Source organism: Canis aureus, chromosome 3 (genome assembly GCF_053574225.1).
Source record: "Canis aureus isolate CA01 chromosome 3, VMU_Caureus_v.1.0, whole genome shotgun sequence".
In the NCBI taxonomy this organism is placed as follows: Eukaryota; Metazoa; Chordata; class Mammalia; order Carnivora; family Canidae; genus Canis; species Canis aureus.
The window spans coordinates 82,709,994-82,733,650 of NC_135613.1; the positions used below are offsets into that span (position 1 = coordinate 82,709,994).

Sequence of the window (23,657 nt, forward strand, 5' to 3'; positions counted from 1 at the left end):
AAAAGATCTAAATAAATGGGGAGATACTCCATATTCATGGGTAGGAAGTCATAATATTATTAAGATGTCAGTTCTTTCCAAACCTATGTCAAGTAAAGAAATTAAGCTAGTATCTTCTCACAGATAAAAGTTCAGGGCCAGATGGCTGGTGAATTTTATAGGATATTTAGGGAAAAAATACAAAGCTTTCATAAACTATCACGGACAATTAAGGAGAAGGAATGACTTTTCAATTCCATCTTTGAGGATACGAGTCCCTAATACCAAATACAGTGAAACATCATAAAGAAAAGAAAATTACAAATCACAATCCTTCATAAATATAGACACAATAATTTCAAGAAAATATTAGCAAATCAATTTCAATAATATAGAAAAAGAATTATACAACATGACTGGAATGCAAGGTTGGGATAGCATTAGAAAGTTAATTAATGTAATATAGCATATCAATAAAATAATAATAGAATAATAAATAGCATACTAATGTGATGCAGCATATTGATAGATAAAAACACATGATAATAATAATAATATCTGCTGGAAAACCTCTTAAGAAAATCTAATATGCATTTATGGTTTTAAAAAACTCTCCTAGGGGGATCCCTGGGTGGCGCAGCGGTTTGGCGCCTGCCTTTGGCCCAGGGTGCGATGCTGGAAACCCGGGATCGAGTCCCACGTCGGGCTCCCAGTGCATGGAGCCTGCTTGTGTCTCTGCCTCTCTCTCTCTCTCTCTGTGTGACTATCATAAATAAATAAAAATTAAAAAAAAATAAAAAGAACTAAGCAGAGGAATCTATAATTTTCAATTCCAACACATCCTATAAAGTCACTGCAATTAAGATAGAGTAATACTGGCATAAAGATATACAGTTATATTAATAATATAGATATACCCCCGATGGAACAGAACTAAGGGTGTGTAAACAAACCCTTACACTTATGGTCAGCTGATTTTTTTTAACAAGTGTCCTGAAGTAAAGAGTAGTCTTTTTAACAAATGATACTGGGACAAATGGATATCCACAGACAAAGGATGAGTTTAGATCCTTGCCTCATACTATACATATATACAAACTATGTATCACAGACTTAAACGCAAGATTTAAAAGTTAAAACTTTTATAGGAACACAGATTAAAAAACCTTTGTCCCTTTAAGTTAAGCAAAGACATCAAAAGCAAGATCCATTTAGAAAAACAGGTTATAATTTGCCAAAATTAATTATATTCTAGTCATAAGGAGGGCAGAGGAATGGAGGGAGAACACCTTAACTTGAAGGTTACAGTTCTGCTGGGATTCCATTCATAAAACACAAATGTTCACACTTAGCTGCAAGTGTGATTTAGAAATACAGTCGTTGGCCAGGCCGCCATATGCAGAACTAAAACTCAGGGTTCTATTTACTGCCTAAAGACGGGGAGAATGGATCCTAGTTGTAATACACTGTATTTATTTGTTCCAAATACTCACTGTCCCCCTTCCCTGGACTCAACCCTATGGAGCTTATCCCTGTACCACTTATGGCTAACTTGACATATGTTTTCTTTGAGCAGATGGTCTAAGACACTTAAGCACATGGTGTAAGATGTTTCCCTAACATGTGAAGTCTCTGCTGTCTATAGGGACTACTTTTTTAGCGTGCGTCCTAAGGCAAAAAAGACATGGTACGGAACCAAACACACCAGAGCTGATGTGTGTGTGACTAGGAAATTAATCATTTTATTATAAACTCCAGAGATGTGGAGGTCATTTGTTTCTGCAGCAAAGTTAGATGAGCTACATTATGCTGAGACTCTTCCATTGTTAACTAGCAATCTCTGCCATACTCCCAAAAGATAAGCTTTAAATTTTTTCTTTAGTTAGTAAACATTTATCAAGCATGATACTATGTGACTGGCATTTTGGGGGCACAGGAAACTATAAACATAATAGGTGTGTAGTTAATAAACAATAACCATAAAAAGTGCTTACAAATCAGTAAAATAAAGGTCAATATTCCAATAGCAAAATGGACATTATACATGAAAAGGCAAATAAAAGTAAACAAGTCAATGAATAAAGAAGTAAATAAAAGCCAATGGTTTATAAGCTTATGATACATGTTAAACCATAAAAAGATATAAATTGCTCAACCATGCAAGTATTTTTTTTTCAATCAAACGAGTGCAATTTACCGGGTCATAAATTGGGTAGGAGGGTTTGCAATTCTGCAGCTCTGCTGCATTTAACTAGAACCCTTTAAGGCCTTGCAGTAAAATGCAGACACTACAAAACTGTGTCAGTAGCTGTAGCCCTAACAGCCTCCCCTTGCTCCTGCTTCTGCTTTATTCTAATATGCCATTTTCTTAAAGTTGGCTGCTCAAATTCTTTCACCAGATTTTTTTTTAAAGAGTCAGTAGCTTTCAGTGAAAATGCTTTATTTTAGTTAAAATTTCATATTTCCTCCCATTCTCTCTGGTTAGGAACATTATCAATTCCTTTGCCAGTCTGTCGAGAGCAGGTGTACAGACTTGGTGAGATAGTCCTGGGCCTAGGTACAAAGTATGGTAATAGATTTGATAGATAGTCTGATTCTAGTAGCTTCCCAATGACAAGGAGAAGTGGTACCATTTCCAGAAACAGTGTTCCAGCCTCCATAAGAACTTTGGGAAGGTACATATGTCCCTCATTGCAGAGTTCAGAAACTAGAATACTCAGATTTGGAGTTGGAGAAATTTCAAAGACAATATCTGAGATTTTTGGAGCAAAGGTCAATCTCTGGGACTATCCTGTACTATTATACCTCAAATAAAATAGCCGTCAACTCTATGGAACTCATCCTTTACCAGCTGAATAGTTATTAAACAGATACTGGAATGCTAAGCTATAAACTCTTCAGAAGCATCATTGATTTTCACCAAAATGGAAAAGACTTCTTACTTGACCTTCTAGGATGTCTTACAAGGACTTACGTTTATTTTAGGATTCTTTTTTTTTTAAATTTTATTTATTTATTTATTTATGATAGTCATACAGAGAGAGAGAGAGAGAGAGAGAGAGAGAGAGAGAGAGAGGGAGAGACATAGGCAGAGGGAGAAGCAGGCTCCATGCACCGGGAACCTGACGTGGGATTCGATCCCAGGTCTCCAGGATCGCGCCCTGGGCCAAAGGCAGGCGCCAAACCGCTGCGCCACTCAGGGATCCCTATTTTAGGATTCTTAAATGGCAAAGGTGAGGTGCTGGACAATAATTGGAGGAATCTGGGGAAATCAAGAAAAAAAATGGAATTACAAAGCTATTTGGAGTTCAGAACATTGGAATTCAAGATTACTCTCAAACATGACAAGACCCCTGTTTGCACTTTGGTAAGGTCTCTATTGCAAAGGGAGTCAGTATAGTTTTGAAGAACTGATTTGCAACCCTGGGAAAGTACCTCGTAGCTTTCCAACCAGACATTACCATGTCCACGGTTAACCGACAAGTTATATCTCTGGTTTTTAAGACAGATACATTCAGCCCTGTGTATATTTCTGTTGGACATTATCCCTGGATGCTCTGTTTTGCGGGTCATATACCTCCAGTTTTATTCTTATTCATCTGTCCATCCATCATTCAATAGACAATATAGCATCATGGAGAAGTTCTTGGACTCCAACATCAGATTTCTTGGATTCAAATTTGGGCTGCAGAATTTATCAACTCTGTAACCTTGTACTAATTACCCCAGCTCTCTGTACCTTGGTTTACTCATTTAAAAGATGTTGATAAATTTGCTTACCTCATAGAATTGTTAGGAGGATTAAATCAATTAAAAATGTAAAGGACTTAGAAGGGTACCTGGCATACTTTAATTACCACATAAATATTAATATCGCCATGGACCCCCAGAGTAGGTGAAGAAGACATGAAAGACACAGAGAAAAACAACTCATTGATCTTGTTCTTAGGGAGCAGTAGAGTAGAGAAGACATGAACACAAGTAAATGTAACATTAGGCATTCTCACAGGCACCAATGTTCTCTCCCCTCCTCTTCACCAGGTCAACTCTAATTCACTTCTCACATCTCAGCTTGGATTTTCTCCTGGAATCCATCCCTTCTCTGAGTTAGGAGCTCCTGGGGAATACTTCCGGAGCACCCTGAACTTTTCCTTCCATGACACCTCACTTTGTCATACCTCTCCATTGGAGTATTAGCTACACAAGGGTAGTAACCACATCTAATGTTTATTCTCTCCTTAGTGCTCAGTAAATATGTATTATATAGACACATAACAAATAAGCACAAAACAAAATAACCGAATAATATTCAACTGTTTAACCTTTTTATTCCAACTATCTTAAGATAGTTGAGAGTGATTAAGTATGGGGAGCCTTGGTAGCTCAGTTGGTTGAGCATCCAACTCTTGATTTCAGCTCAGGTCATGATCTCAAGGTTGTGAGATTGAGCCCCAAGATGGGCTCTGTGCTGGACATGGAGCCTGCTTAAGATTGTCTTTCCCCCTCGGCCCCCCCAGCTACTGCCGCGAGCTTGCTCTCTCTCTTTCTCTCTCAAAATAAATATTAAAGAAAAATTACATGGCCTTTCTGACTATCTCAGGGATTGGGGTAGGGATGCATGGGCCCCAGACTATGCTAATTATAATATTCCCTATTCTTGTTTCTATCAGAATTCCCCTAGTGGTTTTCTAAGTGGGGCTGCTGGAGAAAATCTCTTATTTGATTATGGAGCTTTGAGCAAGTAATCCCAGAGCTGAAAAAAAAAGACAAAGAATAGATCAGTGGTTCTAGAGGAAAGGGGAAAAAAATAGAGGTGTGTGGCGGGGGGCAGATAGAGAAAATGGTTTGGATTCCAGTTTTTAAGATCCCTGAAAGCTGTTTTGGTTTTTCAATTTATCCCTAGCAACCTTTTCACTTAAGCTAGTTTGTGTTGAGCTTTTATAAAATGTGTCTGAAAGAATCCTGACTCTAAATACATTCAGCATGAATTTGTGCTGGGTAAAGATAAATAAATGTCAACCATCTGTGTGGCTACCATGTCAAATTCATAGTGGGAAAATAGAGCTTTTAAAAACAAATAAAATTTTGTTTGGTTAAATTTTTTTTGGAACTATTTTTCTTGCTTAGGTGTTTTTGTTTCTGCTTTCCCCCAACTACATCTAATTCCTAATGCTGGCTCACATCTAGGTGCCAGCATCAATCACAGTGGCCTGAGACATGCAGGTGGTTCTGAGTGGCTAGCCAGGTACAGACTACAGACCAAACCAGAGATATGGGGAAATTTGGTAGAATTTGGTTTTATTCTCCATATCTCTGGTCTGGTCTGTAGTTTCTCTCTCTCTCTCTCTCTCTCTCTCTCTCTCTCTCTTTCCCCCTCTCTCAAATAAATAAAATCTTTAATTTTTTTAAATAAAATGCTATAAGATAGAATTCTCAAACTTTCTTGGAGCAGCAATACTAGCATGGCTTCAAACCAGGTGCCCTAAGAAACTCAGAAAAATGTGAGGCCCCGACTCTACGGAGAGACACAGGCTCTTGAAGAGACTCATGGCTTGAGGAAGAATAAGCCATAAACACAGGATGGGGAGGGCAATAAATAGTTATTAAATGAAAATACTAGTTAAATAATACAATTAATGTGAAGAGCGGTGTGTGCTACTGCCAGGAGAACAGGACAGGTAGCACTAGAGAAACTCAAGAGAAGGCAAAACTGGACCAATCAGGAAAAGAAGCCAGCTTAAGGTCAAAGGTAGCTTGGCATAAGGAGCTCTAGGCCTTCCTGAGGATCAAGGATTAGGAGGTAGTGGTGATTGATGGTTTCTAGGAGGAAATATAAATACTAATAACAAAAACTAGTATAAATACAACTAATATCTTCTTTTTTAAAATTTATTTATTTGAGAGAGGGAGAGTGGGAGGTAGGGGAAGATGGAGAGAATCTTCAAGTACCCTCTCTGCTGAGTGCAGAGCCAGAGGTGTGACTCGATCTCATGACCCAAGCCAAAGCACGAGTCCGATTTAACCACCCGAGCCACTGAGGCACCCACAGCTAACATCTTCTGAATGCTAAGAGGTGCTCTACGCTAATTGCTATACATGCATTCTTATCCTATCTTATCTCACAATAGCTATATAGGGTATATAGAAAGACCATGCTTACTTTACAGATGTGAAAACTGAGTGTTTCTGGGGTCCTCAGCTTGTTACTCTGCATAACTCCAGAACACACACCCGAGTACCACTAGATGATGCTGCCAGAGAGCACAGGCTTTAAAGTCAGGCCCTCCTGAGACTGGATCTAGATCCACCATCTGTGAGCTTAGAGCTGTCATCTTAGGCAAGCAGCTTGATGTGATGAGCCTTCTTTCCTTCCTAGTAGACGTGGGCATGTTCATACCCGCCTCCCACCCAAGCCAGGGGAGTTAGAGCCCACACACCATGCTTAGGAAAGCGCCTGGCGAGCAAGAGGTGCCAGATCCATACACGGTTTCTTCTTCATCATATTTGTCTGTTGCCGGGTCTCCTGCTCGTCCTCTTTCAGCTAAATCGATAATATTTTAAAATTTAACCTCCATCCAGGAGGCCAGCTTGAGTTGTCTCCTGTTGCCCCTTCCAGTGTGCCAGGGTCCAGACTTTGTGGGGTGATCTGGGTGGGGAGTAGGCAAGGTTCAGAAGGCTAATTTCAAGGCCAGCATGACTCACCCAAGGGATCCTGCAGTGGCCCATTTTGGAAATGCTTACAACCCCTTTCGCCTCCCTCCTTCCCATCAACATGCCAACACACCCTTTAAAATGCCCTCAGATCCCGCTTCCACCAGACAGCATAACAGTCAAGCTAATTAATGGTCTGCCTGCCTCTTCACAGTCTAAGTGTGCACTCCCAGTGGTTTAAAGGAATGGGGGAGTAGGGAGCAGGGGGGTGGACTTATGGCTTCTGGGACTTGACCCCAAAGCTGTCTGAACTTCAAGAGTCAAAGCAAATCCAGGGGAGAATGGCAGGTTCTGTTCCAACATCAGCCTCCAATCAACATGGTACAATTTCATAGCTCATTATTCCTGTGTGTGCCAAAGCGCAATTGGGGAGGGGGTGGGAACGGTGATGGAGGTTGGGAGGAGGGACAAGGGGAGAATCATATGGAAGCAATTAGTGGAGCCTTCATTCAAAAAAGCATTAAGGTGCTTGTAGCACCGAAGCTCAAGTGACCCCTAGGCTGGGACCATAATTCACCAACACTTAATACCATTTACCCTGCAGATGTGCATTTTATACAGAAATATCAGCTTACCACTTTGAAAAATTAACCTATTGAAGGCTGTCAAATTCTGACGCCCTCGTGGGGGTATTATATATTGTCTGCACAACTCTTTGTTTTGCCTTTCACCCCCAGAATCGGGGATCCCTAGGTTAATTGGGAAATGAGGTGGTTAACAAGGGGGTGGAGTATGGTAGAAAAATGAAGACACAAATAGAAATGCTGGTTTTCCTAAAGAGAAAATATTTCTTTCATTAGTTCCAAAACACAAAGGGTTTGGGGAAATAACCACCCCCTACACACACACTCACACACACTGAATCTGAGAGTTCTAAGTCAGAAAGTCCAGAGTTAGTGAAGGACAAGGCTATTAGAAACATGAAGAGGAAATGTAGCTAAGTGTGTTCATAAGCCTAAATTATGATTTAAGCCAACATTTCTCATTACAATAGTGTTGATAAACCTGTGACTGGTGCAGAAATCCTATTTGCTTAATTAAGTTTTTTTTTATTACTTTGTAGTAGGATGTGATGCTAATAAAACAATTTCTATGGACACTAATTTCTACCTATTAAATTGGTATTTAAAAGCATTAATATCCAGTGTATCCTCGGGGTTAGCAGATGTAGGCACCCTTTGACAATGCAGGTGGAATGCTCATTTAACAAAATAAAGCTTTTTGTAGAATATTTTGTGAGTTCTTCACTAGGCCTGAGAATCTGAGCTATATCTCTTGAAGCCAAACTCTGCCCCTTGTGCCCTTTTTGCTTGGGATAAATGTGTTTTTCTTTAGAAACAGTTGCTTAGAATGACAAGATATTAAAAAAAAAAAAACTACTTTAGGAAAAATGCCCAACAGGTTTTTAATACAGTGATCACTATAAGTATCACATTTTTTTCTAGTTCCTTGTGTGTTTGCTAACCCAGCTATGAAGACAAAGGTGTTTTTGATTCAGAAATATACAACATGTATATAGTCTCAATTTGTAAAGAATAAAGACAATCCTAACCTTTAAAAAAAATAAGAGGATCAACAACTTTATGGAGAGTAGGGGGTTTAATGAGAATGAAGTCTTTTTAGTTATTCTCAAGCCAAAGGCTGGAGACAGCAGCTAAATCCCAGAGCAGCGCCCCCTGCAGAAGCAGGCCATTCTGGGCAGCATGCCACTCCAGGGATACACCCAGACTGGAACAAATGGCCCCTTCCATGGGGCGGCACACTGACATGATGTGCTGTGAACTAGCGATTTAGTAAGAGGTGTCAGAGACCTTAAAAATAAGCCTACATAAGACCCAGCATTTCAACTTGTAGGAATTTTACATTAAAAATGAGTAAAGATGTAGCATTTATTATAATCTTTACCAAAACTTTATTTTATAAAGAGAACTGCTAGTCCTACCATAGGTTAAATATGGCACATGCACACACATACCATAATAAAATGCACTTGTTAAAAATCATATTTTAGATGTAAATAAAATTGCCTCGTTGGATTGCTAACAGAAAAAAAAAAGCTGCAAATCAGTATTTGCTGCATGTCTTCAGATTTTGCAAATTCATTATGCATATACTGTTGACCCTTAGACAACACAGCTTTGAACTGAGAAAATTCACTTACACAAAGATTTTTTTTTTAAGATTTTATTTATTTATTCATGAGAGACACAAAGAAAGAGAGAGCCAGAGACCCAGGCAGAGGGAGAAGCAGGCTCCGTGCAGGGAGCCCAACGTGGGACTCGATCCTGGGTCTCCCGGATCACACCCTGGGCTGAAGGCAGTGCTAAACTGCTGAGCCACTTGGGCTGCCTCACAGAGATTTTTTTTTTAAATAAATATAGTACAGTAAATGTATTTTCTCTTCCTTATGGTTTTCTTAACATTTTCTTTTCTGTAGCTTATTTTATTATATGATTGCAGTATGTAATATATATAATATACAAAACCTGTGTTAATTTACTGTTGATGTTATTGGGGAGACTCCCAGTCAGCAGTAGGTAAGTAGTAGTAGCTAAGTTTTTTGAAGGGGTCAAAAGTTACACATGAATTTTTGACTGTGTGGGGATCAGTAACTCCAGTTCCGAAGTTTTTCAAGGGTCAACTGTATGTGCATAAATTACTACATCGTGTTAACAATATCTTTGGCTAATGAGAATCAGGTTTCCAAGTTTTTGTTGTGTTTGTTTTTTCATCGACGAAGTATTATTCTAGTCCAAGAAGGAGGCCTTATGCCAGTGAAGTTGGTATCATGGTCTTCTGAACCATCTTAGCCTTGCTCTTGAACCTCATTAGCACTTTTTTTGTTGTTGTTTAAAAACATTTGTAGTCTCAGTACATGCCATACTTTAGCTCCGTGTTGCTGCCTGCCTCCTCTCTTGGTCTGCCTTTAGACAGAAATCTCCAGCATTCACTGGTGTACCAGGTCAGACTCAAATAAGTAGAAATCCAGCTTTCTTTCTGATCTTTGTCAAACTATTTTCTCTCTCTGCTCTGTAAAACAAACCTAATGTCTGTCTCATACCATTGTCATGATTAAATTAAATAATAAAATGTATAAAATGAACTTGATCATACAACAGGTCAATATTAATTGATTAGTAGCTATCCTTAATTAATGACTATCAGGTTAATATCCACCCCTTCCAGTTTAGCAGGTATCATCCCACTGACTGCAGATGATGAGAAATTCATGCAAAGTGCCCTCATGACCCATCTTCTCTGACTGAATGGGCCTACCGATAGCCATGATGAGGTCAACTTAGTGACCTCTGGCATTTCACAGTTACAGTGTCCTGCTAGGCTGTTCTTTCAGTTAGAAATGTCTTCAGACTACAGAGGTGAGGCGGGCATCTGTGGTTAAGTCTAACTTCTTCCAGCATCCATAAGGAAATTCAGGCTAGCCTGTCTCATGTCTTTAAAACACAGGGAGTAAGCTTATGTGCCCCATGAAGTTTAGGTAACTTGTTAAGGAAAGGGAAAGGGATGAAAAGAAAAAAGGAAAGAATATTTTGGCGCATTCTTAGTGTCCTTCAATTAAATTGCATGTTCCACAGAAGCATAGGCCTAGTCATCTAATTATCAGAAGGATAATTGCAAAGATTTAGGACTCATCGTCTTGAGTAGACTGGAAGTATGAATGAGCCATCATAGCTCCTTGCTCTGGTATCTGTGTTCCTCTCTATTGTCAGTAGTTCTCAAGTTAGGTGACATATTGCAGTCTCCAAGGGGACTTTACAAAAGTACTGATGTCTGGATATTGTCCTCAGAAATGTCAAAATATTTAATATAGGGAAGTATTTCTCAAAATGAGATCCCCAGACCAGTAGCATCAACCTCATCCAGGAACATGTTAGGATTGAAAATCCCAGACGCTACCACAGACCTACTGAATCAGAAACTTGGTGAGGGACCTAGCAATCTGTTTTAATAAGCCCTCCAGATGTTTCTGACAAATGTTCTAGTTGGTGAACCATCGATTGGCCTAAGGCTGGGTCTGGGGCATCCAAATGTTTCACAAACTCCTCAGATGATTCTTATATGCCTCCTGGTTTGAGAATAACTGCTTTTTTTTCTCCCTGAAGATTCCTGGGTGTTTGAGTCTCTAGCTTTACTTTCATATGAATTAAATGGATTTTCCCTGTGTTCTTCTGTTTTTGGTGGAAACAGTTTTCTATTATTTCCAGGTGGGGTGGCAAGGTTTGCCATTGCACTAAGGGATGTCAAATTCTCTGAACCACTGATAAATGGACCAAAGCCAACTGCCCTGCAGCCACAACTTCTGGTAAACTAGCACGCCAAGTGGCTCAGTCAGGGCCAAGAGAGGTATAAATCAGCAGAGCCAACAGAAACAGGAAGATAGGCCAGAAGACAGTCAGCTCAGCAGATCAGCAACAGCCTTGAAATACAAGAGCTGTAAATTTAAATCTAAGCTCCTTTCTTTCATGCTAGGGAGCCCACAGTAGGTCCAAGGTCTGTTTGGTTTAGATCCAGCCTGAACTCTAAAGGAGAATCACAATAATCATGTTCCTGGAAGAAGGAACTACATGTTTGACTGGAAAGGACCCAGCTCAGGTGTCTCATGTCTGGGCTCAATTTGAGTGCTGGCTTTGCTATTAAAAGATGCACCAACTTAAATAATTATCTTGTCCTTTTGGGACCTCAATTTCACCATCTATAAAATAATTGCTAAGGAGAATTTTCCATTTAGTAAAGCTCTAACAGAGTTCTACAGTATTTGTAAACAAAGCTCGAGTGATATCTGGCTGGGCGCTGAATTTGAGGATGAAGGCAATGTCTGAACTTTCCAAAACCCTTTATAGGGCCTGTTTCATACAACTCACCTCAAGTCACAATTTATATGTCCAGGTAATCAAAGTGCCTTATATGTTTCCCACTTATAGAGCACGGTTGACATGATATTTCACTAACCCTCATAAGCGCCCTGAGGTAAATTAATGGCCCCATCTCACCAATGAGGAAGCCGAGGTAGATTTGAACTGACTTTGCCTGCAAACCATGTGTTAGCAACTAATCACAGTAGCAAAGTTAACATTGGAACTCATGACTTTCCTTCACAGCTGAACTATTAATTCTAGCTTGTAAAATGCAATTCCTTTCCCTGTAGCCAAAACAAAATTACACTTGGAAACAAGAATCTGAAGCTTGGTGATAGTTTGTCAAATGTTTCATAAGTGATTAAAGGAGTATCAGGGCTCCCCCACCCTCTGGGCCCGCCTATTCCTCTCTCAGATCCCTGAACACTTAGTATAAATTATCTGGCATTAGGATAGAGATCTTTTCATTAGTGTGCCTTTGAAAAACATTAATGTACAGGAAAGAAAAATTCCTCTTCATAGGGACAAATGTAATCTTATCAGAAAGGAGCAGGACAATAACAGGAAGAGGGAGGGGATTCTGGAATGTAGAAGAGGGTGGGGCTGTAGTGAAAGAAGACAGGCTACAAGTGAAGCCCCAGGGAGGCCTCTAATCAGGGACTGGCAACCATGATATTATTGTGAGCTGGAAACGCGGGCAGGGAGCCATCTTTCCCAGAGCTGGGACAAGGAGGAGTGCACATCCCCACATAGCTGCCTTGGTGTCACTGCTAACTGGGTCACAGGGCTATTCCAAGACAAAGACACTTGTGCAGAGCTCATTTTCCTCACTAAAGACCTCTAGGGGAACCACATAGCCACTAAAATTATGAAAGCAGAATGAATCCCAGTCCTGAAGCAAGAGAGGAGTGACCTTGTAGGACATAGAGTTCACCTCCCATGCTTGACTCCCCTATTGCATGCATCCATCCCTTTCTATCACAAACCCAGAGACAGCCATCCGCCTGTAGACTGACTCAACTGTCACAAACTGTACCTGTGCCTCTTTTCTAAACTCTCACACATGTACCCCGATGTTTATAGCAGCAATGGCCACGATAGCCAAACTGTGGAAGGAGCCTCGGTGTCCAACGAAAGATGAATGGATAAAGAAGATGTGGTTTATGTATACAATGGAATATTACTCAGCTATTAGAAATGACAAATACCCACCATTTGCTTCAATGTGGATGGAACTGGAGGGTATTATGCTGAGTGAAGTAAGTCAGTCGGAGAAGGACAAACATTATATGTTCTCATTCATTTGGGGAATATAAATAATAGTGAAAGGGAATATAAGGGAAGGGAGAAGAAATGTGTGGGAAATATCAGAAAGGGAGACAGAACGTAAAGACTGCTAACTCTGGGAAACGAACTAGGGGTGGTAGAAGGGGAGGAGGGCGGGGGGTGGGAGTGAATGGGTGACGGGCACTGGGGGTTATTCTGTATGTTAGTAAATTGAACACCAATAAAAAATTAAAAAAAAAAAAAACTCTCACACATGCCTGGGGCCTCCTGACCATGTGACACCTAAACCTTCCCACAACAGAACTCACTACTAACAAAGAGGAATTCCCACTTTTTTTTTTTCTTACTCTCAGATCTCAAACTTTCCAAGGCCCCAAAATGCTTTCTCATGTCTTACCTTGCCTTATTTAAGTTTAAGCTTATTTACTTTATTTGTCCTCAGTGGAGATAGGGACCAGCTGGCCAACCTCGTGGGCATAATAACACTTTAGACACTTGACAGAAACAATGGAGCCAACAGAAAGGACCACCCAGTCATATGGATCTGTCTCACAAGAACAGTTGAGGGCAGAGCAAATATTCCAGGCCTTGGCAGCATTCTGCTTCTCTAATTATGCCCTATACCAAACTACAAAAACACTCAATTCAGAGCTTGACTTTTGTCTTGGATATCCTATTCAACATGGTAGAGTTGTCCATATAGCCACGCTCACATCTGTTCCTAGAATTCTTGCAGAGTAACTTGCTTCCCTTGCTACTTCACTTTCACTTTAATTGTTGTCATGAATATAGCCTTCCCCCATGTCTTCCCATAATGCTCTTCCTCATTTTTAAAAGCCTTTAATCTTCTTCCCCCTCTTAGATTTTCTGAAGTTAAATGATAAAATGGATCGGGATGTCAGTCCAAAAAGCCCCATGTTCTGAAAATCTCATACATATTGCTAGGAGATGGGTCTTTGGGGGTAATTAAAAGATAATGTCAATAGAGCTGGACAATGTGACAAGCTAATGGTCTCCTTCTGCCAAAGAAGAGGCCTCAGAGAAACCGAGACGTTATTTTCAAAGCCGGAGACCATTATCCTGTCACAGCACCATCCTTCGATGACTTGGCTGCTATTATGCCCAATGATTAGAACAATAAATAAAAAAGAAGCGGTGAGGAATAAGTGCAGATTTCTGCAGCTAACCGGCAGCCTGACTGATCTTACTGGCTTAGGCTTCGCATGAGTTGTACAATGCAAGCAGATTGTAAATGCCTATACAATAGAGATCGTATCTCATACATATTTATATGTCTTAAAATACCAATACATGCTCTTCTTAATAAACATCTGTGAAGTCGTTGGACTCCTGTGAATATTTCTTTTTATGTTGGCTATTGGCGGGAAGTTATTGTCTATATTAGGGTATAATGTCCATCTCCTTCAACAGGTGAGGAGGAGGAAATTAATGTTGTCTAGCATGGGATCAGTAGAATATGAGACTGGGATAGAGTGAAAATCCTTTGTGGTCAGTTGGCTCAGGTCTTATTCTTGTGTCAACCCAATACTCTATCCCTTTCTGAACTGGATTGACCCTCTAAAAGGTCGAGGGCCTGGTGTCCGAGTTATTTCTGACTGACCAACTGATTTCTGACCTAGCACTGCTATTTGCTTTTCTGAGAATTGAAGAAAAGAGAATGATGTCTTCTGATATTGCCTCCTCATAGGATTCTCTGTGCAAGTTATTTTTCATTTAACCTTGTGGGGCCTTTTCTTTTTCATTTATATGTTTAGTTTGTTAGTTAGCTAGCTAGTTAGTTATAAAAAAGCTTTGTCATGCTACACAAAGGTAAGCATATATGGAAAGCTGGGGTAAAATTTGTTAATGTATGCTGATTATTCTCTCTAAACTTTAAACCAATTCTGATTTTTCTTCTAAAATTTTCAATTATTTCAAAATATTGAATTCTTTATCATCAAAAAAGACTCTATAGGACAGTGTTTTCCCCTCAGACCAGTAGACTAAGAATCAGAATACTTGAGGTACATTTATTTTTACCACTAATTTGCCATATCACCTAATTTTAGAGTGTTTTTTCTCATGTTCTTAAGGATCTAAAAAGGTTATGCAATCTATATCTCATACTTGCTTTTGAGTGTCTGACAAAGAAAGTATTGATTTGCAAGTGACTAATCAGTTATAATTACCCTCCCTCAAATGTAGGTACACCAAAGCAGAGAAATGGAACAGCTGTCCACAGTTACCTGAAAGTATGGACAAAACCAGGCTTCATACCTCAATTCTGTGTTTTGCTCCCTAATGGTCACTGTCAGTGAATCATAAGGTTGTATGCAGGCCTCTAAAAGAGTAATCAGGCCAGCAGCCCTCAATTCAATATCACTTACCCTTGTTTCTCTTCATCATCCTCAAGAATTTCAAGAAGATGGTTTAGAGCTTAAGTCATGTGATGTAAAATGCTAGTAAAGAATTATTCCTATTTTAGCTTCAACTTTTTCCTCAAATCCCAGCAGCATGAACACCCTCATGAACACTTGACCCTAGAACTTAGATGGGCCACCAAGTGGCAGCAGTGAACCATACCACAGCTGGGTTCTGGCCCTAAAAAAGATACAGAAACCTATGCATGGTAGACTGAAACTTCATGGATGTCTCCAGACCTCAAAATGGGTTGCAGGTGTTTGTCTCAAAGATGAGAACAGATAATGAATAAAACATGCCTGGAGCTTTGTGTCCAGAGAATGTGACAAGCTTGAATCTGATGACTTCAGGAATGAGATGAAATATGAGTTTGAGCTCATCTGCAAAGCTTTTAACAAATCCAAGATGCTGTGGCTGGTATTGCTGCTTATGGACTATAGTTTGCCCGAGGTTTATGGGAGGACAGAGAGAACATTGGGGTGGAAGTATCTGGAAGGGAAAAGGGTGGGGGAGACAAAAGAAGCACAAACTGAGTTCTGGCTAGGGGTGGCATGTGGACTTTTAAAAAGGGAGCCTTTCCTGGCAACCTTATTGAAGACTAAAATTGACCTTTATTTTTGAGCCAGAAGAAAAGACATACAGATTACTTTGAAGATCAGTGCATTTTATAAAAATAGTCAGATTTATAGATGCTAAGATTTGTTACATTTCTATATCATCAATGATTCCACTTTTACTTTGAGTGGTAAAATAGAGACATCCCTTAATGTCTTTTAGTCTAAGGTTAAACATTTAATGTCATCTCTCCACCACATAAAAAAGCTAACAACCTTAAAAGAATGGAAGGAGAGATAACTTTTTGTCCCTTATTGTCCATGTGAAGTTATCTTATTTCCCACATGTGTATTTCCCATATCTCTTTTAAAGAGAAAGATGGATTGGTATTAAAATTTTAAATTTTCTTAGATCTTCAGTCGATTTCTATTGAAACTCCAGCTGCAGTTTAAGGAAGGTCCAGTAGGGGTAGCTGTAATACTGCTCAATCCAGCATAGCTCTTTTATCAGCAAGATGGTTGGAGTAAATGTGGACTCCAGGGTGCTTTGTAAACTCTGTCCTTTCTGAACTCTATTCTTTCTGAAAGAACTCTGTTCTATCAGAGCTGTTCCCAGCTTCAAAGAAAAGCTAGTACATTAGGACTTTAATTCAATTCCTCATATTTTGGGACCTCTAGGGAACCATATAATCAAATTACTAGTTAGCACAACTCCTAGAAAGAGCATTTGCTGATGGCCCCCTAGTGATCTAAACTGGTACAAGCAGCTTCCTAACATGCCATCCACTCATTCCTTGGGACTCATTCATTCTTCAGTACCTACAGGGTGAGATGCCCCTATGACTGCCATTGTGACTTCACTTCCATATACTAATAAGTATAAAGCTTGAAGGAATCCAAGAAAGTGTCTAACAGAGAAAGACAAAATTTGCAACAGTCAATGGAATAATTTCAAGCTCCAGCTTTTATGAACTTTATAATCTTAGGAAATTCATTTTGCTTCCCTGAGCTTCAGTTTTTTAATCTTCCCAAAGCGAAATGATTATTACACCTGTTTCAAAGGATTCTAGTTGGGGGAAAACAATCTGATGTACATGACAGTGTCTGATACTGTGCCATACCAATTTTATTTTTTTTTCCTTAGTAATACTGACTTTATTATGATGAGGAATGGCCTCCTGACTTCTGCCTAGGGCTCACCACAGCGGATTAAACTGTAAAGTGAGAGACCCTCCTTCTCTGGTCTGCTTGTAAACTTAATCTCATTTTGTACCTATATTTATGTGGTTCTCTCAGTCAGTATGTTTATCACTGATTTTTCTTGTTAGTCCTAACTGTGAACTCTTGTGGTCAGGGACTTCAAGATGCTCATCTGGTTTGCCAAAACATCTGGCATGTTGTTTAGTGCATTGCAGTGGCTGCATACATGTTTGTGAAATATATATTGTTGAATAAAACACAATACCACATTTTTAAGAGAATTTTTTCATTCCATTTATCTATTTATTCTTAGTAGTCTTCAAATCAGATAACAGGATAACTTCCAGGCACTTTGGGGCACTTTGGCATCACTGCAATTCTTAGGTACTTTCTCAATTGAGTGCAAATCAATCAAGACACTTTAAATGAGAACATGTTTTGTGCTCATTTACTATTTTTGAGATAGTATATTATGTTACATAATTGAGTTATCATCAAGAATTTTAATGACTGAGGGCACCTGGGTGGCTCAGTTGGTTAAGTATTTGCCTCTGGCTTAGGTCATATTATTGGGATCCTGGAAACCAAGCCCTGCATCAGGCTCTGCCTCAGAGAGTCTGCTTCTCCCTCTGCCCCTCCTTCTGCTCTGGCTCACTGTCTCTCTTGCTCTCTCTCAAATAAATAAATAGAAACTTTTTTAAAAAATTAAAAAGAGACATGTCTGGGTGGCTCAGTGGTTGAGCATCTGCCTTCAGCTCAGGTCGTGATCCTGGGATCCCGGGACTGAGTTCCACATTGGGCTCCCTGTAGGGAGCCTGCTTCTCCCTCTGCCTATGTCTCTGCCTCTTTCAGTGTGTGTCTCAGGAATAATAAAATCTTTTTTAAATTTTTTAAAGAGAATTTTAATGAATGAAATGGGAAATATTGCACAGAAAGAGATTTAAGTACAAGAAATATGTGAAAAAGAAACCCAACTATCAACCAAAATTCAAATTCCCACTTCTATGATTCGGAGCAGCATTCAGAAGGAGTTATCCATCCACACACTACATATTCTTATCACATTTGCAGGTGATGCCATGTGATTAGTTATTTTCCAATGGGATAAAAGAAAAAATACAAGTTTGTCACTTCTAGCCTGAGATGGTACGGAGTCTCTGGTCTGTTAGATGGACACAGAAGACTCTAATGCCTTGGGGCATGTTGTAGATGGTTCCTGGATCACTATTTAGAGGAAAGACATCAAATGGCTAGAAATCTACAATACATCATAAATAAGAAGTAGGAATATTTTGGGTTAAGCCACTGAAAGTTTGGAATTCGTTAAAGTAGCTTTCATTCTCCTAACAAGGTACCTGCCACATGATTTTCAGATGAATAGGGTTAATATCAAATCCTTTGGATTCAGAGGAGGAAACAATCGCTGTGGGATCAAGTAGGCTAAAGGCTTCTTTCAAGAGATGACATTGGAATTGAGACTTATAGAGGAGGGACCATTCTATAGAGACTTATAGAAGAGGCCAGGTAGAGACTGAACACATACAGAAAATACAGTGAGCAGATAGATGTTCCAGAACACCAGCACTGTTCTGACTCCGAAGGCTGTCACTTGATTACCCATTCAAGTCTTTAGCTTGCTATTGTCTTCAATGTATTTTGGGCTGTAGGCAATGGGATCCACCTCAAGTAGGTCTCTTATTACAACAATTAAACATTTCATTTTCCTGCTTTGGATCTGAAAGTGTCAGGTCTTGTCAGCTGCATAGTGCATGAAGCACTTGTTTAAATTGCATTTTTCATTTGCAATTTCTGATATCACTGCAGTCACAATCACACCTAAGTACAAGAACTCAGAATCACTGGGATAGAACAGCTGCTTCCTGTTCTAGCTTCCCTTAGAGCTGGCTTATGTATGGATGTCTTACCACTGTTCCATGAGGACAGAGACGACATATTATTGTCTTCGTATCCTCCTTTAACTGCAACCAAAACGTTGGCCTGAAGAGATACAGAATTATAAATAGAAAGAACAGGATGGGGTGACAAAGCACATACAACTCTGCATCTGATTATGTAGAAGGTCATTCATTTTCCTTATTGATAACCAAAGATTTATAAGTGATAAGTCTATATAAAGATGGGAACAAATCAGAGACAAACTCCTATAAAATATTAAATTATTTAGCCTTCCCTTTTTTCTAAATGACAAACTAGCTAAAGAAAAAAAAAAAGAAGGAATGAATAAGATACTAGAATTCCACCTAAAAATCATCTGAGACATTTTTTTCCCTGTTTATTTATCTACTTTATTCTTCCATTTTGTCCAGAATAGTTTTCTTAACTTTCTTGTACATGTGATGGGAAATGGCTGCCACCAAGAGATCTCATGTCTGAATTCAAGAGAATAGACAGGTTATTTTGATTTGGAATCTTTTTAGTGCCCATTCCAAACATAAGGGAAAGAATTCGATTGGAGCAGTGAATTTTGTGTGGGAGGGAGCAGGCCCATTGTTTGAATGGAGCTGGGGAAATTCATGGAAGAGAGAGAGAGGGTGAGGCTTATGGGATAGACAGGCCAATGCCAAGTGACTTATGCAAGGAAACACACAACTAGTTAAGACAGAAAAAGGACAGAATACCAAAAGGTCAAGTGCCTTACTCCAGGAAATAGAGTCAGTTAATAGAAGAGAAAGGATTAGAGTCAACTTCTTAATCCAGTGCTGGCAGTTGTTTATTAAATGTTTCTTTCTCATCGTTTCAAACCTCAAGGGAGAGTCTTAGTCCCTGAAACCATTCAAGACAGGAATTTGTCTCAAATGTTCAACTTTTGGCATAGAGTCTCCCCTGAGATTTTAAATACCAACCTCCAGGGTCATTTGAGACAATAATTTCTTCCTAGGCACTGTTCTTTGCCTTTCAGTTTCATGTAGACACTGTGTATATTGTTCGACACAGATGGTCTCCTGTCAAAATGATTGCTTGTTAGAGTTGTCAAGGCAGATGCCAAAACGTAGTTGGGTACAGATGATGCTTTGGAAGAGGAAAGACACATTCATCATGAGCTTGAATTCACACTGCCTGAATTTGCTAGAAGTAAGACAAAACAAAACAAAAATGAGTGCATCCCAAGTATGGTCAGAGTTTACCACCTTCTGGAGCATGGATTTGCCAGGTCAGTTGGAAAATAGATGAAACAGCAACAATTAATTAGCAAAGCTGACATTTTTCTGTCTTAGCCTCAGCTGTGATGAGAGACTTTAAAAGGTCTGTACCCAGAAGCTTCACATTGTTACCTAAACTTTAAAATACTTTCTGAAGAGGGTTGGTCGATTGAATGTAATCTGTTGAATTCCATATAATATGTGCCTATAAATGATGATAAAATGATCTGTCTAGAATTGCTGGCCATGGCTGTCTTTGGTGTTACTGGAGACAGTTTGGATCAGAGGTTGTTGGTTCTGAGAAACCACTCCTGTACCACCTCCAAGAAAGACCCATATTAACTAGCAGGATAATAACGTGATTGCCTCTCTAAAACCCAATTGTCTCAGGTGACTGAAATTTGAATTGTTGCCAAAAGGTCGACTTTGATCCTAATGTAATATATGTCCCAATTAAATTTCTTGATAAACATAGTGTGATATTACTCAGCTGTAAATCAAATAAATGAATGATTGAATGAATGATTTAATGACTGACGTGAATCAAGGGAGAATATCTCATGCATATTTAATTTCACAGCTAATATTGAACACTATTAGTTTCTCTCTGGGATGAATATTTTTGTTCACGTTCTTTTTAATTTTAATTGCTAGTCGCCAAGCTTTTTTGTATCCATAATAGGGCTAATGCAGTTAGGTATAAGAACACTAGCCTTCAATTGAAGGCTAATTTTACCAATATTTTGCAGTTTGGAGATTTAGATATTCTTTTTTCAAAGGTATTTTTGAAAGAAAAAATATTTTATGGTTACGAAGAAATTTTTTTTTAGAAAATCCTGAAGATAAAGGAAAGTAGAACTTAGAAAATTAAAGTCGGGGATCCCTGGGTGGCGCAGCGGTTTGGCGCCTGCCTTTGGCCCAGGGCGTGATCCTGGAGACCCGGGATCGAATCCCACATCGGGCTCCCGGTGCATGGAGCCTGCTTCTCCCTCTGCCTGTGTCTCTGCCTCTCTCTCTCTCTCTGATGTGACTATCATAAATAAATAAAAAAAAAAATTTAAAAAAAAAAAAAAGAAAATTAAAGTCATCCAGAATCCCCAAACCCAGGAATAACCACAGATAATATTTTGAGTTTTATCTCTTTAATCATTTGTGTGTCTGTTTGTGTAGAATTTTTCTAACTCCTTCTCTCTTTTCTCATGCATCTCCTACCCAGTGTGCGGAGGTTTTGACTATGATACCTAGAGGTGGTCAAATCGGCAAAAATAAGTGCTTATTTGCATATGAATAATTTATTCTTTTTTTTTTTTAAAGCCCATGCTAAAATGTCCACAAGCAATGCAGCGCTACCCCTTCAGGATGAGCCTGTTATCACACCCAGAAAATCAAGAACCACATGCTTTTCCTCTTGGATGAAGCAGGACTTTGGTAAGAGGAGAGATTTAAAGACAAAAGGATTATCAAATATGAAGGAACTATTAGATACTCTCCAAAGTAGAATCAGTATCATTTGAAAGGGGACCTTTATTTTAAAGAAAATCAATGATTTATATAATCTTCTGGGCTCTGGATACATGTGGCACTTGTGTAAATGTAAATTTGTTTGCTTTTCTGGTCACAGATGGGACCTGCGTTGGGATTTCAGCTGTTTTAGCATGAAGATATAGGTCATACATTTTCTAAAATTAAAATTATATTCAAAAGGCCTTCCCATCTTGCTTTCTAAAAATTAAGACTGTATTATGAGCATTGTCATATCATTAAATATCATTCCTTTGAAGATTGCATAATATTCCATTAAGTGATAGACTACAGTTTACTTAATTGATCTTTTTATGTTGATTGGTTTAATTTCAATATTTTTCATTTATAAATTATATACAAAATATGTCAAATTTAGGGTCCGTTTATGATTGTCATTTTTTGCAGCAACTTCCTATAGAAAGAATTTTTGGTGTAAGGCTAAGGACATCATTAAAAGTTCCTGATAGGGCACCTGGGTGGCTCAGTGGTTGAGCATCTGCTTTCAACTCAGGTCGTGATCCCGGAGTCCTGGGATCGAGTCCTGCATTGGGATCCCTGCGGGAAGCCTGCTTCTCCCTCTGCTTGTCTCTGCCTCTCTCTCTGTGTCTCTCATGAATAAATAAATAAAATCTGTTTTAAAAAGTTCCTGATAAATGTTACTAAATTTCTTTCCAGAAAAGTATAACAATTTCCATCTTCACTCTCATATGTATTTATTAGTGTGAAAAATGATTTAGATAATTGGAAAGATATCTGCATGTGTACTGAATTTAGCTTACCCAAATTATCAATGTATCTTAGCCCTAATAATTTTAAAAGTGCAAGCCATTGTGACTTCTAATTATCAGGACCTCGCTGTCCCTGAATACATTTACTCAAACCCAGGATCCATCTGAAAGCTGCTCCATAGGATATGACCTCTGGGGCTAACCCAAGGGTCTTCCTACAGTGAATTCAGCTAGTGCTTGCACAGGGCTTTTATGTGTGAAGCCTGAAAAAGAGCATGTTCCATATTTGCAATGCATTTCCACCTAATCAAGCTGATTACCTTTCAGAATCCCTTTGTATTCCCCCAGGAAACACATACTAAAATAGTAAAGTCTTTGGTTGTCCATTAATTGTTATCATACCTAGCCAGCTAGATAAAAAATAATTTTTCAGAGTGTTCTAAAGATATAATTGGAAATAAGTAAATAAAACAAAGGAAAAGACTTTAAGCCTGAATGTCAGAAAATACTTCCTTGCATGTACAACTCCCCAAACAGAGCAAAGGAAATCTTACTTCTTAGGACAATCGCAACTAGTTTGTAAGAACAATTCCTTGCTGTGAGAGGCTGAGACTTTGGTGGTGAATACTATGTTTCTTCCTCTTTCACAAAAGAAAGCCCCTCAAAGACACTAGTCTAAGGAATCTGCTTCTTGTTTTGGACCTCAAAGTTGTGTTCTAGCGCATTAAGTTGTAAGATCCTGCCCGCACGTGCACACACACACACACACAAACATACACACACTTTCATCAGTCACAAGGTGGAGAAAATGTGACAAAAGCTCCCACATACTAACTGAGCCATCAATTTACATTAGTTCCTTAAAAACTCCCTTCATTTTGAAGTAGCTGTGTGTGTGCACATGCTCAGTGAAGTCTGTGTGTGTGTATGTGTGTGTGTTTGGTTCTTACTAATAGATAGACAAAAGGTTTGAAGGAGGAAATAAAGCAGAGAAAAATATCCTTCCCTTCATTCTTATGTACAATCGACTGGCTTTGATTTATGCCGTTAGCTTTTTATATATGGATTTTCCTAAAAATGGCATTCTTTACAACTGCAAATTATTAGATTGATCATTTCATAACTTAGGACTGGGAACTGAAGACTTTTCCATTGGATATGCTAATAATTCAGATGTTCAATGTATTTTTAGTATCTTTTTTTTAGTTTTAAGGACAC

The 23,657-nt window shown here is 39.0% G+C and overlaps 1 long non-coding RNA gene across 1 annotated transcript in view; it reads left to right on the forward strand.

The window, feature by feature from the left end:
* The window catches only part of LOC144306024 (uncharacterized), a 36,008-nt gene extending 14,194 nt beyond the window's left edge, over positions 1-21,814 (forward strand). The window contains exon 4 of the long non-coding RNA XR_013373053.1: positions 21,502-21,814. This is a non-coding gene — a long non-coding RNA (uncharacterized LOC144306024). The remainder of the gene's footprint in view (positions 1-21,501) is intronic.
* Positions 21,815-23,657: the final 1,843 nt, after the last annotated feature.